Raw genomic sequence first — 14,313 nt, forward strand, 5'->3', positions numbered from 1 at the left:
CCTCAAACTTCTCATTCACTCCCACCTACTGTTAATAGGTCCCAATGCCAGGCACCTCCAGGAGCTGGGTAACTGGACATGTGGCCTAAGGAAAGACAAACAGGCCATACCATGCTACCTGAGAGTGCTGGGCTGTGTGGCGCCAGTGAGGCTGAGGTAGATCTTGGATCAGGCTTAGCCCCAGCTTTTCCTTAATGTCAAGGAGCAGAGTCTGCTAGCACCTAAGAGGCACTGGCTCACTTCTGATGCTGAAGTTTCCTGACTAAGGACTCTCAAGGAGGATTCTACCGGAGCTCATCTGTGGTCTTGTAAGGGCAGAGATAGTGACAGCTTCGGGCTGGGCTGTGAACAATTTCCCCTTCTTCTTACCTGAGCTCTTCTAACCTCCCCATAGCTCCTGTGTGGCCTGTAGAGGTGCTGGCCTGGGAGGAACCTTTGGTTTCTGTGTTCATAGAGGGATAAGCAGGAGATGGTGAATTTGGGTCTCCCTATCTTGGCTTCCTTTGCTATGTGGAAGACAATAAAGCCAAGGGCTCAGAGCACAAGCTTGCTGAGTTATATCCAGAGCATCAGCCTCCATCTGGAGAGTCGGCAGATGGGTGAGACATGTCTGTCTGGGCCTAGCAGACCAGGACATGGTGCTGTTGGCAAAACCTCAGGCACAGAGGGCAACCACCAGCCAGGATTTTAGCAGGAGATTCCAAGGGACAACACAGAGGTTTGGAGACCCTGGCCTGTTTCCTACTATGGCCACAGGTCAGGGACTGGCTTGGGGTTTCTGCTATGGCTCTGAGAAGAATAGGAACTGCTACCACTTCCCACCACACAGCATATGGATAAAAACCTAAAGGCCTATCCCCTTCTTGTTCTGATGTTTGGCCAGCCCCTGGGGAGGAGGTGTAACATGAAGGCTGATATTTTCACTCTGAGCTGAGATGGATTGTGAATAACACAGTCCCATGGGGGCTTTACTCCACCAGTTTTAGGCCGTTCCTAGAGACGTGTGTTTCTGGTAAAATGTCCTCAGACAGCTTTCAGGCATGGAACCTGGCATAGACTGACAGCTGCCCTTAACAGCCTGAGACTCTCAGTGCCTGGTACATGGCTGCTATGAGCCCCTCATAGGAAAGGCACTTTTTCTCTGTGTTCACACAGAACTTACCAAAGAAACAGAAGATAGTCCAGCTCAGACTCTGCTCCTGTGCCTGTGATGACATGGGACCTCTGCCCTAGTCTCATCCTTCTGGCCTTTCTCCAGCAGGGTCTCATCAGGGGGCCTGATAAGGTGCACATACGTCCTGTCATAGCCTACTTGGTGGCCTTCAGCACCTCCATCAAGAGACCCTATGCAGTGCTGTGTTCCTTGTGGGCACTCCTCACCCTTACAGCCTTTTTCACCCCCATAGTGAATCCCCAAGCTTTGATGGTCTCATGTTTCCTAATTTTTCCAGTGAAAATGCCAAGAAGCAATGACCAATCAGTTTTGGCAAATATCTAAGTACTCCTGCTGAGGTCTCTAAATGTATGGTCCTCTTATCAAGAACCAGGTCTCCTGAGGGAGGTGCTTCCCAGGCCTGGGAAAGAAAGAGTGGAAGGGGAGACCATGGGGTCAGCTTGTACCAGAAAACCAGGCGACAATGCCTAGAGTTATCTCAGGATGACTTAAGAGCTGCTAGCCACAAGAACTGTGGGCATTGACATGAACCATGACTGCTAAGGTGTCTCTCAGCTGGAACTCACACATTCAGAACCAGGCTCTGGACCTTGGAGGACTGTAGGGAGTGCACTTATTATTTGGACCCTCGGTCCTGCTTTTCTTATGTAGGTGTGCCTCAAGTTCTTCAAGTTGGGGGTGGGTGTGAAGTTTCTCTTTATACAGGTATTCTTAAAAAAATGGAAGGAAAATGATAGAGTTAGCTTTTTGACTCCCAATAATTTGCATATCCTGGCAATGACCACCATGAGAAGAAGGTGCGCAGCATCCTGACAAGCTGCTCTCCAAATGCCTTATATATCCATCAGGGCCTTATATATAGCTGCCCATTTATCAGTTATGCTGACACAAGACCACCGCAAAGTTCAGGAGGGGAAATGGCAAGAGGAAAGATTGGATTTCTGTAGAAGAAAACATATAAGAGAAAGACAGGGAAAAGGAGGCCCAGCCAGAAGATGCTGAGTGACATACCTGCCTGTCGGATGCAGGGGCAAAAAAGGGGTAGAACACCTAGAAACAGAACCCGGGCTTCATGTCCCATTAAATAAAGGAATTTTATCATTAAGTTTTAAAGCTTGCACAATAACATCATGGCTATTTACAAAAGAGTCATTATCTTTCAGGCAGCATTCTGAATATTTATAGGCAATGCTAAAATACCCAGGGCTTACTTCAAATGATCTGTGTGTAGGAGAGGGAGGCATTCTGGGGATGTGCACAGCAGGTTTGGACAGTTGTAGAGGCTGGGCATTGATATTTCATCTGCCAATCTTATTGCCGCTACACCAGACTGAAAATGTCCTAGTAAAAACTAAGCAAGTGTGAGAGCATGCATCCATGCATATATGAATACATGATTGTATGTGTGTTTATAAAGGCTGCCGCCATCCATCTGTGCAGATATCTTCTCATAACTACAACCTCCAGTGTGACCTGAGCTCTTTCCGTCTACTTATCTCTGAAGTCACTAGGGCCTTTGCCTGCTCCAGAGATGTAGGAGCTGGCCCTGGCAAGGTCCCTGCTCAGCAGCTTAAGCCTTGGTGCAAGAAGGAACACTGCACCCCAGCTGCCACCTTGTCCCACCAGCCAGAAGCCACTGACCACAGGAACAGAGCATCGGCCATGCTTGGGGTTCATCCCTCAGGAGCTTGCTAGGACATTTTTTGGAAGCTCCAGATTTTGGAATGTGTGGGTAAGTGCACAGAGGAAGCAGGAGTGCTGGTGATGGGTACAACATGAGGGTCAAAATAACACTGTTTCCAGAAGCCATTTTCCCAGGTGAATTCTCCGCCTCTGGCGATTTGTTGCTTAGGAAGCTGGAGAAATAGACATATCATTTATAAGCAGCTGCATTTCCATCTGCATGGCTGCTGCCACCTGGGCAGGTTAATAAATCCAGGTTGTGAGCAGCCCTTCAGTGCTCCTGGAGCGGGTGCTTTGGGAAGCGATGTTGAAAGCGCTCTGATCACTCCTGCTTAGCATTAAAGACCATATGAGAGGAAAACACTTCCAGATAGATGATATTAAATTGAAAATAAAATTGAAAAGCTTGATGTGCAACTCTGTAAATGTGGTACTTATGTTTTTTAAACTTTAAACCAGGTGTAACAAATATATGTGAAGCCAACACATTGCCACAAACCAATGAGAAGGCTTGGAGATGACAGGGTTGGCCTAGGCCCCCTGGAGGGCATGGCCAAGCCCTGCTCAGGCTCATGTGGCTTAGTTCAGCTCCAGAGGGGCAGCCTTCAGGACTCCTCTTCCATTGTGGTGACTCCTCTTCCTTGGTTTCCTAGCCCTTAGGCAGTCCACTCATGGGCAGTGCTCAGTGGGCTGTGCCCCACCTCATCCTTATTCGGAGCTCTCTGGCATCTCCTGTCCTGCTTGGTCAGAGAGAATGTTCCAAGGCTGACCCTGTGGCTGGGGCTAGGTTTTCTCTACTGGCCTTCCTCAAAGGACTTCATCTGTAGTCCTCAGGGCCCATTCCAGCTGCTCTGTACCCCTTGGCCTGGACAATCTTGCCTTCATGGGTATCCTCTCTGGGGGAGGCTGGCCCTGATGCTTGAGACAGGAGCTAATCTAGGCCTGGAAATTCCAGACCCTCAAGAAGCTGGTACAGAGCAGAAATCCCCCTGAACATTTGTGTGGAAAACTCTTATGTGGCTGTAGTCCTCAGAGGGGCTGTCTGTCCCCAGGAGTCCCTACCTTATGCCAGCCATCCAAGAGACCTTTGAGTCACGTTCTTCCTATGATGCATACTTCTGTGCAGTGAGAAATACCTCCCAAACAAACACACCTAGATTTCAACTGTAAGTAGTTTCCATGGCAATGCAATCCTTGGCAGGGGTGCCCTTCCACAGTGGGCTGGGCTTCCTTGCTGGGGATCTCCTCCTGGATCCAGAGAAGGAGAGGGAATCCAGAACTTGATATTCTCTGGAATTACTCCAGGAATCTCTTGATGGATCTAAGGCTTTTGCAGAATGTGCAAAGTCCTGATGTGAGATGTAAAGGAAGTATGACCTTGTTGTCCATTGGGGAAGGGTTAGAAATAACCATAGCTTAAGGTAGCAGGGGACAGGAGCCAACCCAAATCAAAGGAGTCATTTGTCCTCAAGGGAAGAGCAAATAGGCAGGATTTCCTGGAGGAGGTAGCTTTTGAACTGTGCTTTGAAGAGAGAATAGTAGCCACTGAATGGGGAAAGGCCATGCAGGGAAAGGAACAGTGGAACAGATCGTGAGTAGGGAGAGGTCTGTGTGTTTGTAGAAGGAGGGGCCCTGATATTATGAGAATTGAGTGACACTCACAGTGTCTTGGGGTAGCTTCTAGGAAGGGAAGCCACAGAGTACCAGTGGGAAGAGGAAGAGTTTACTCAGCAGCAGCAAGGAACTGGGAGGGTTCAGGTGAAAAACTCTTAAAATAACCGAGAAGGGGAACCTGCTGGCTGGAGAAGACAACTTGGGTTTGGGTAGAGGCTTGGGCTTTAGTGGCAAGAAGGTTGCAGGGCCATGAGAATGTTTTGCAGCCTTGGGGGTAAGGTGGTCTGGGGCTTGTGGCAGCAGTAAGCTTGGCTTCTAGCCTCCTTCGTGTCTTGGGCTGTGTCCTAATTACTTTCTCGTTGCTGGGACAAAATACTTCACACCCATAAGTTAAAGGAAGAGAGGTTTCTCTTGGGTCACAGTCTGCAGAGGTTTCAGTCCATAGTTGGGTGACTTCCATGGCAGAAGGGCATGGCAGAAAACAGTTTATGGCAGGGGAGGTGGGGAGCAGCAAGAGATCAAGGGAGGAGGAAGGATGCATACCATTGCAGGCCATGCCCACAGTGACACACCTCTTCCCACCAGGCTTTGCCTCCCAACATCACACCCAGCTATAAACCCATCAGTGGATTAATCCAGTGATAAGGATCAAACACCCATGATCCAGTCACCTTCCAAAGGCCCCATGAGCCTTCTGAGCACATGAGGCTTTGGGAGGATATCTAGATACAAACCATAATGAGTTGAGGGGGAGACTCTAGGATGTCAGATCTACTTGCTCTTTCCCAAGGATAGGAGCCACTTCAACCCTGCCTCACAGCCAAGGTACAGCATTTTCTGCCTCAGGGAGGCACCTTCATTGGTGGACCCCTCCTTTCCTTTGTGGCTTTTGCTTCTCTCCCATCTCTCCACAGCACAGGCCTCATGGGATCCCTGCCCTCAGCCACCAGCACAGATACACAGATACACAACTGGAGGCAAAAGCCTAAAGAAATAGATATTGGCTATTTGATGCAGCTCACAGGCAAAGGGGACATGATCATCTGGCACAGTCAGAAACTGTGGCAAAATCCCCAGAGTTTCACTGAAGATCTTAGTGGAGTAGAGCCAGGCGTTACGCTGTGCAGCAGAGTTAAGTAGCTTTCACAGAGACCATATGTCCCACAAGGCTGAGAACATGGACTGTTGGTCCTTTCCTAAGAAGTAGGAGCCTGCTTTGGAGGACTATGTGCCGATCTGTCCTCATTCATCCTCCTACCTCTTTCTCTCTCTTTCCTCCTTGTCCCTCTCGCTCCTCCTCATCATCTTGTCCTCCTCAGGTCCTCCCCTCTCCTCTACTGCGCTCCTTCTGTGTCTGGCCCTGAGTCTGAGCTGGTCTCTCCTCTCACTGACAGGCCCTCTCTGAAGAAAAGACGCTGGTACAGGAGATTACCTGATTTGCCCTGGGCTGTACAACCAGAGCAGTGAAGGTTCCAGAATGAGGTTTTCTGCTTTTGCTCATGACTCTGTACTCTGTCCTCTGTCCTTCAGTACTTGGCCCCACAGTGGTGGCTGTAGTTTTCTTATATTCTTCTAGAGGAATTTAAATACTCTTGTAAAATGCAATTAAAATTATCTGGTACATCTCTCAATAGTTGAAGAAAAATGTTAGCTGCATTTCCATTTCTTCCTTTACTCATGGTTTAATCTGTCTGCTGTGGCTGAACATGTAGTGTGGACCATAGTGAGTTCTAGGCTATCCCACACTGACTGTTTTCCAGCCACAGGCACCAGCAGCAGGAGTTAGAGTCAGGTCCACAGTGTGATTGTCCTGGCTTAAGGCAGTGAAAGACTGGGTTGGGTCCCCAAGGTCTTCTGGGTTGGGGTTGCACTAAGCCTTGGGCCATATCTCTTAGATACTGATGAATATATTTATTGGTTTTGGTCTAAGACAGGTGAAAAAGTCACTGAAGGGCTTTGCAATAATTAAAACCAGAAACAATGGCTGTGGGGCTGTGGAGTAGTGACTCCTATAGTCAAGCAGTCTCTCCTGTCTCCCAGTGGAGCCCAAACCTGCTTTCACAAAGTGACAGAAGGTCACAGCTACTGTGTGTTAATTAAAAGCATAAAGCGCCAGAAACTGCAAGAGACTCAGAGAACTCAGGAAAGTGATGGATTTGGAATATGGGCCATGGTTTAGGGTTTGGTCCCTATGTCTCAAGGAGCCTTCTCTACTCTCTGACCTGACAGAGCTGCTCAGGGGACAGCCTGGAGCACTAGAGGTCATCACAGTGGGATGAGGGATTCCTGTCAGGTTAGGCTCAAGTGGTCCCCACCTCAGAAACATCTCTCAGCCCCACCAGCCATGGCAGAGACAAGAATGGGACCTGCACAGTAATGAGGGCTGTGCCTCTGAGACAGAGACAACCACAGAGGGAGTCACTTAGGCTCTCCCACTCTGGAGGCGAGTGAGGTCCCTCGTTACACAATGAGCATTTCCTTCCATCAGTGTCCCAACCACATTCAGGCAGAGGGAGGCCTTGGTCAGAGTAAGGGAGGCACCAGAGCTCCTGGGTTTTGGCCAGACCCCTCCACCTTCAACAGAGGAGTCAGGTGTGACACACGTGTGGCTCAACTGGGTGTCCCATGCCATATCACCCAAACGTCCCATCATCCACTTCAGTACGCTTTCACTCCCTGTGCTCCGCCCAGAAGCAGCACTGGACACTGGTCAGGTGCTGCCTGTGAGTTCCCGCCTCTTAGCCAAACACACAACTCTCCACAGTGGTCTCTGAGAGCCTATTAGCGCCCTGACATATCCAACCCCAGTAGTCCCTAAGTATATATTGCCTCCCTGCAGCTCCAGGCTCTGTGCTTCATAGTGTGCAAATGATGTAATGGTGCTGACTCTCTAAGGTCCCCACCCCACACTTCCGAGAGACTCAGGCCCTTCCTACTGACCTTAGAAAAGACCACACTTGTGCTGCTCATCTCTGGGCCCTTGAGCAGACTTTGCAGTCTCAGAGGTGCTGTGGCCTTGTGACCAGGGAGGTCAATCCTTACATGGCCTTCACCATAAGGACTCTGAAGCCCAAGACCATACACTGGGATATGCACACATCCAGAGGGAAGACTGCAGTTGATCTGAGCCACAACCCAGTGTGTGCCTCTGGCTGCACATTCTGTATCCACTCAGCTTCTGTGCAGGCCTGAAGTGACATACCTTATTCTCACACAGTCCACGTGGCACATGCTTTCCTTCCCAAAGGCCAACCTCAGCCAAGGCCCCCATCATGAGGTTGTGTCCTCAGAGGACATACCACTCAGTCTGAGACCTCTGACCCAGCAATAGCTACTGGAAAAAACATGCCACTTATGTGAGCTGAGGGTCAGGGAAGTTCCCCTTGGCAGGAACTGGTCACTCTGAGCCTTATCTCCTTGAGTCTGTCACCAAGTCATGTTGTGACACCAGCCAGAGCACTCTGGTGCTGAGCTGTGGTTTCCTCCTACTCCTAGGCATCAGTAAAACCCTCTTGGCTTCACAGTGACCTTTCTTCTACAGTGGCTAATGATGGCATTAATCATAAACCCAAAGTAATTGCCCTTCCCTGGGCTTGAGCTGCTGAACCACCACAGACAATCACTTCTCAAGGAAGCCCCTGCAGACATGCCAATCTCTGTGTGCTCTAAACTGAAAAGAAAGAAGCGAACAGGGCTTCCAGTGCTCTTGCGTGCCAACAGCAAGGGTCAGGGCTGGGGCAGGCATCAAGGCAGCAGCCGAGGGGACTGGGGGCTATTGTGTCCTAGCTGACACTCATTGTCCTGGTCACAACATCGTCATAACACTGTGCTTATCTCTGTAACTGGGAGCCAAAGCAGATGGCTGAGCCATGGCCTCATAGGGTTCCAGATGGAGGGGGGCTCCCTGGAACATCTCAAGAGCTGAGAGGGGCTGTCTAGGTGAGTAAGGAATGAGGGATTCAGGGAAAGATGACTCAGGAGGAAACCATGCAGTACAGGCCAGGAAACAGCAGGGGATAATCTCTGGGCCATATCAGTGGGGTGGATGCATCTGCTTGGGGACTCAGGCCTACCTGTTGAGGCCCAGCTTCTAGCCAATGGGCTAAGAAGCTGAACATCCTTCTGACCTCAAGGCATTCCATCTGTACTTCCAATAGACACAGTGCTGTGAGCGTGTTGCCAGGCTGAGTAGAGTTCAGGTGAACTGATGTTTAAGGACCAGAAGGTTGAGTCCACCTGCCAGTTCAGCAGGGGACACCTTGGTATGCTCTGCTCCCTCTGCCCACCCCATGAGAATGCATCTCATTCTCCACCTTATGGTTGGTCCATAGGCCAGCCTCATGCTGAGATCAAGGCCAGCACTGGACAAGCAAAAGTGGAGCAGGAAGCTCTAAGACTTCAAATCTCAATAGCACACAGTGGTAAGGTGACAATTATCTGCTAGATTCAGGAAGGTACAGTCCCTGGGAGGGGTGAAGTCAGCAGGTAAGTGACCTAGGAGACAGGCAGGGGCTTATAGCTCTACTCTTCATCTTCAAGGGATGCACATCCATAGCCCTCCCTACTGAGCTTAGTGCATCCATGCAGTCCAAGCACAGGGAACCAGCACCAGGGCCAAGCACTCTGCTGTGTGGAACAGGGACATCCCTGCTGGAATGTATCTCCCTGTCCATGTGTTGGCGTGTCTGCATGTCTGTCTCTCACACACGCCCATATCCAACCAGCTCCAGCTGGTTGTGTGAATCACAATAACTCACCAACTGCTCAGTCACCACCTTTTGCAGACACATTCAGTAAAGACTATTTTTGGAAACAACACTAAACCCATAATTTCTTTGCATAAAGCAGAATAATTTTCACATAGTAGCTGGGGAAGTCCCAAACATACTTGTTTCTGTTAAACTAATTTGTATGTTTATGACGCTTAACCTTGTTTAAGAAAAATTTACTGAAAAAACAACATTTGTTCTTATGTTTGTCTCAGCCCTTTCTCAGCCTTTTCTTGAAATGAGCGTTCATGGGCGTTTTTTGTTGCAATGTTGGTAGCTGCATGATGCAGCTCCAACTGCTGTGTGGAGAATTTCCGTATCAAGTCAGGTCTGTTGTGATATAATATGTGGGGATAAAGAATATTCTCTTTGGGTTCCTGTAATTCACTGTATCTTATAAGCTAATAATTCTTTTTAGGGGGTTTGAGATATGATTTTTGCTTCATCATATTTCATCTAATATTTGAATTTAAAGAAAAATTTCCTTGTGAAACCGATCAATAAATGCCCGCCCAAGTGTGTTATCTGTACTCACAAAGACATAATGAATTCCAGGAGTAAATGAATGCTAAACTAGCATTCCATAGGGACAACTTTCCTCTTTTTGTGAAATGTGAAATAATCCTATAGTCCTGCCCATCTCTTGCCCTGTACACTCCAGCTACCTGTTTGTTCTTTCTCCTTCTCTCATCTCCCTCATGCATGAAAGCATCCATCCACCCACCTATCCATCCATCTACTGCTTGTCCACCCACCCACTAGGCCAACTACCTACCCCCCCTCTATTCACCCATATAACCACCCTTCCATCATTCATCTTCCATCACTTCACCTCCTATACATACACCCATCCACTAACACTCCCACACGTTCATAATTCATCTATCCACTCACTCATGTATTCATCCGCCCTTTCACTCCATTCATCCACCCATCCACCCATCTGTCCACCCACTGTTCATCCATCCACTCGCCTGCGTAAGCATCCGTATGTCCACCCAGCACTCATCTGCTTGTGTATCTATTGGTCACAGTAGGTGACCGGGGCTGTGCAGAGGATGAAAAAAATTACTTGGAGGTGAGACTTGGTCTGAACACTGAGAGGGCCTGAAGGGCTATCTCAGTGGAATGCTTCCAGCATTAGGGAGACTCCCAGGAGTAGCCTTGAACCTGAGGTTCTCTGGCTTTTATTTAGAATATCAGTGTAAGAGAAAAAATCAGAAGAAAAGCAGGCAGTCTGGGCAAGTAACTGACTCAAGGCTAGGCAGTGTCTTGGGGAAGCGGGAAGGACAACAGCCAGACACAATATGCTTCGCTAATCTAAATTTCTTCTTTAACCATCACTCTTCACAGAGCCTGAATGCTTCTGCCTTGAAGTTTAACCATTTGCTCCTTGGCCAGGTCTCCCATATCCATCCATCCACTTTTCCATGCAACATATTCTAACCTGTGAGAAATAAATACTCATGTGCCTTAGAGAAAGACATAAGGTTATCAGTATTTTTCCTCAGAACCCAAATCTAAAGGTAGAATGGAAAACCTGCAGCACAGTCACATAAGGAATCCCATCCAATAGTGACTGTTACTCACAGAAGTGCGGTTTACCATGCCCTTTATGTTGAGCCAGGGTCAAGTGGTCTTGTGGCTTGTGAATCTCCTGCTTCTCAGTCTGGTTGCTATCTTAGAGCATGCGTGTGAGGTGGTATCCTTTGCAACACAAATGCTTGTGTTATACCCAGACAGCAACTGTGGATCTGGGGGTAATCTCTCCCTAGATAGGGCTGACTCACTTCCTAAATAGGGTCCTGAATGAGAAAGGACCAACCTAGAAGGTAGAGGAGAAGTGTCATGAGGCAGAGAGTCAGTATTCTCCTCACTCCTTTTCAAGCTGCACTGGTCAGCAGGCTCATCTAACTGCTGGTGGCGGAAGAGGGAGGGCTCAGCCATGTGACTTCCAGCTGAAACCAGGCCTCTGCACACTTGCAGCACCCTTAGGGAGGAGGTTGGAGCAAGCACAGAGAGTCTGATTCACCATCAAGGGAAATGCTGCCTGCCACAAGCCAGAGAAGATTCTTGGACTGGACTTTTTTTTTTTCAATGCCCTAAATTTAAACAGCTAGAATTATTCTTTGAGAACCATCATATTTAACCTTTAGAAATGATTGGCCTCCTAATGGGGTGTCTGTGTTAGACTGTGTGGCTGGAATGTGACATGGGCCTTATTTCTTACAGCATTTTTCCTTGCTTGTGCTCTGAGCATGGAGCAATATCAAGAGCAGCCATCCAAATCACCAAAGTCTATTGCACATTTACTGTGTGCGGGGCAGGATGTCAGCCAAGCAGATGTGAAGGGGCATCTGTGTTGGCCCAGCAGAGATAGCCCTTGCCTTCCCTCCTGGAGTCCTGATGGACTCTGAGCAAGAGTGTAACCTGATCATGGAGGCCTAGAGTTGGCAGGGGGGTTGCTGGTCACCTGGCTGGCACTTGGGTCATAGGAGGCCTCTGAAGGGAGCAGCCTGCTTGGTTCTGGGCTTAGAGCCCAGAGATGGGGTCTCATAATTGGTTAGGTGACAGGAAAGAGGTAGGTGCCCACTTGACCTGTTGTGGATGATTCCATAACTGCACTTAGGGATGGAGGGAATGTATCCCATCACATGCCCTTGGTCAGATGGTAGCCAATAGGGAGTGGCCTCTCCCTTTGGCAGCAGCAGGATGGTCTGGGCACTGGCTTGCTACTGGGGTTGGGCAGGTGAGATGAGCCCAGGCTCTCCAGCACCTGTAGCTTCCCAGAGAGGGCCTCTGCTCTTTCTCCTGCTGTCCCTCAGTAAAGGGAGCTGGGAAGGCTGCAAACCATGGCCTCTCTCTGGACTGCATGGGTTGGAGTTTTTCCTGGAGGTGGGGGAAGTTCAGGTAGCTATGGGGACATGTGTGGTCTTGCTGAGCCCTGGATATGTAACATCTTGTCCTTTCTGAATATTTGTGAAAATGACCAGTGTAGTAACAATCAGAGCAGGCTTTCTCTCAGGAAGACACTAGATTCACCCAGTGCTAGAACAGTGCCAATAGTATTAATATGTTATGTCACGTATGTTCAGACAGGACTTTAGTCTGGCTGTTTTGGACCCAATCTGACAACTGGAAAATGTGATCTTCACTGAGCCAGGCTGGAATCTTCCAGGAAAGACTGCTTGGTATCTCCTTGCTTGTCGTTCCCATTTCTTGGCTTGGTGAGTGAATGAGTGATCTCAGTGAACAGTCAGGCATGGGAGGGTCACTTTTGTATCTGGTATGCTGATGTTAGACCTTAGTGCCTGGACAGTGAAGTGGAGTCCTTAACAGAGGAATGACCTTGAAGTCCTATTTCAGGAAATCACTTACATTGGGGGAATTCTTGACTCCGTTATATAATGGAAAGTGAGCATGATGCGTTAATTTGATTTTCCCTTGAAAATGTATTAATGCAGGGGCTAGGTGACTTTCAAAAACTGGCTGCTTCTCCCTCTGAGTGAAAGCAGGCCCAGCAAGGAGGCTTGTCTACATCCTCAGAACCCAGGCCAGGCACAAAAGAGAACCAAGGGTAGAGTTCTCCAGGATAAGTGGAGATGACAACTCTTTTATGCTGGGTCCTGGGTTCCAGCTTAGCTTAAAGCCTGGCTCTGCCTGCTAATTTTGCTAAGGCTGCCATGGAAAGGTCACAGGTGTATGTGCTTATGGCTGTGTGGAGTTAGCCACAGGTGTCTGTGCTCTACGCAGTGCCCTGAGAATCTATAAGGAGAGTCCTGTTTGCCTGATCAGCTGCTGATTACAGCCACTGGCCAGATAATGAATGCATGCCTTAGATTAAAATGCACAAACCAAGGCAAGAAGGGAACTCCTTCCCAAGCCAGTAATGGCTTATGACTGTGCCGGTCACACAGAGCCAACATCTTCCCTTGTGCAGCACATGTAATGTGGAGCAGAGTGGCCACATGTGCGTAGCTAACACAGCCATCATTAAGACTTAAATTCAGCCACCAGAGGTGCCCCAGAGGGACTGGAAGGCCAGGTTCCTGCCCAGCAGCTCCCTGAAGAGTTCTTGGCTGGATAGGTGCCTTAGTTACTTCTCTTTTGTTGCTGAGACAAAATACCCAAAAGTTAAGTGAGGAAAGGTCTTTTTAGCTCACGGTGTGTAGCGGTTTCAGTCCAAGGCAGGGTGGCATATGGCAGAGGGGGCACTGGTTCATGGCGGCTGACAGGAAGTAGCAAAACAAGGGAATTTAACAGTGTCTTTCTGCTCCTTTTATCTTATGCAGACTGCTTAAGGCAGGTAGCATTAACACCTTTAATCTTAGTGCCCTTGAGCCTAGCATTGTACCATGAATCAATCACACACTCTAGATTCAGCCACTTATGAAAAAGCCCCTTTTACAAGTACATGAGGCTTTCAGGGGACATCTAGACACAACCATAATAGTAGGTTATGCAGATGTCAACCTCCAGCCAAGGCCTCTAGGTTGGGCTTCTGGAAGCCTGAGGAACAGTAAGGTTCTGTGCCTTGAGGAGCCTTCCATGTCCACAGAGAGATCTTTGTTCCCTCTAGATTATTTTAAATCACTGTGTTGACTTGGTGGAGGCATGGGGCGGACGGCTAGAATCTCTTTATTTCTCAGGGAGAAGGTAAAATTCTCTAAATCCCTCTGAGTGTTTGGGGAGAAATGGAAAGCAAAGAAGTAGAAATGGAACAAAGGTAAGTGGATGCAGCTGCCTTCTAGACAAGCCCTGGGGGCTGCCCCATGCCTATGCACCAGGGACGAGAGTGTGAGGCGGAATCCAGGACTGCTGTTTGACATCTGAGTCAGACTGAGAATTCCATAACCTTAGTGAAACCTGCAGAAGGAGCACTGACCACCCCCCAAATGTGGCTAAGGGTGACAGGTATAAATCAAGAGAGCACCTTATTCATTAAGCTCAGCCCTGGCCAGGTGGGGCAGTCAGCCAGCACCGTGGCTGAGACATAAAAAAGGCCTGGTCAGACCACCAAAAAAAAAAAAAAAAAAAAAAAAAAAAAAAAAAAAAAAAAAAAAACAACCCCAA

At 48.6% G+C, this 14,313-nt stretch overlaps 1 long non-coding RNA gene across 1 annotated transcript; it reads left to right on the forward strand.

The window, feature by feature from the left end:
- Nucleotides 1-8,341: 8,341 nt before the first annotated feature.
- LOC104859567 lies at nt 8,342-12,461 on the forward strand. Its single transcript, XR_779439.1, has 3 exons — nt 8,342-8,410; nt 8,803-8,892; nt 12,336-12,461. It is a non-coding gene; the product is annotated as an uncharacterized LOC104859567 (long non-coding RNA).
- Nucleotides 12,462-14,313: the final 1,852 nt, after the last annotated feature.

This window comes from Fukomys damarensis, unplaced genomic scaffold, assembly GCF_012274545.1.
Source record: "Fukomys damarensis isolate Sample0158 unplaced genomic scaffold, DMR_v1.0_HiC HiC_scaffold_8, whole genome shotgun sequence".
NCBI lineage: Eukaryota > Metazoa > Chordata > Mammalia > Rodentia > Bathyergidae > Fukomys > Fukomys damarensis.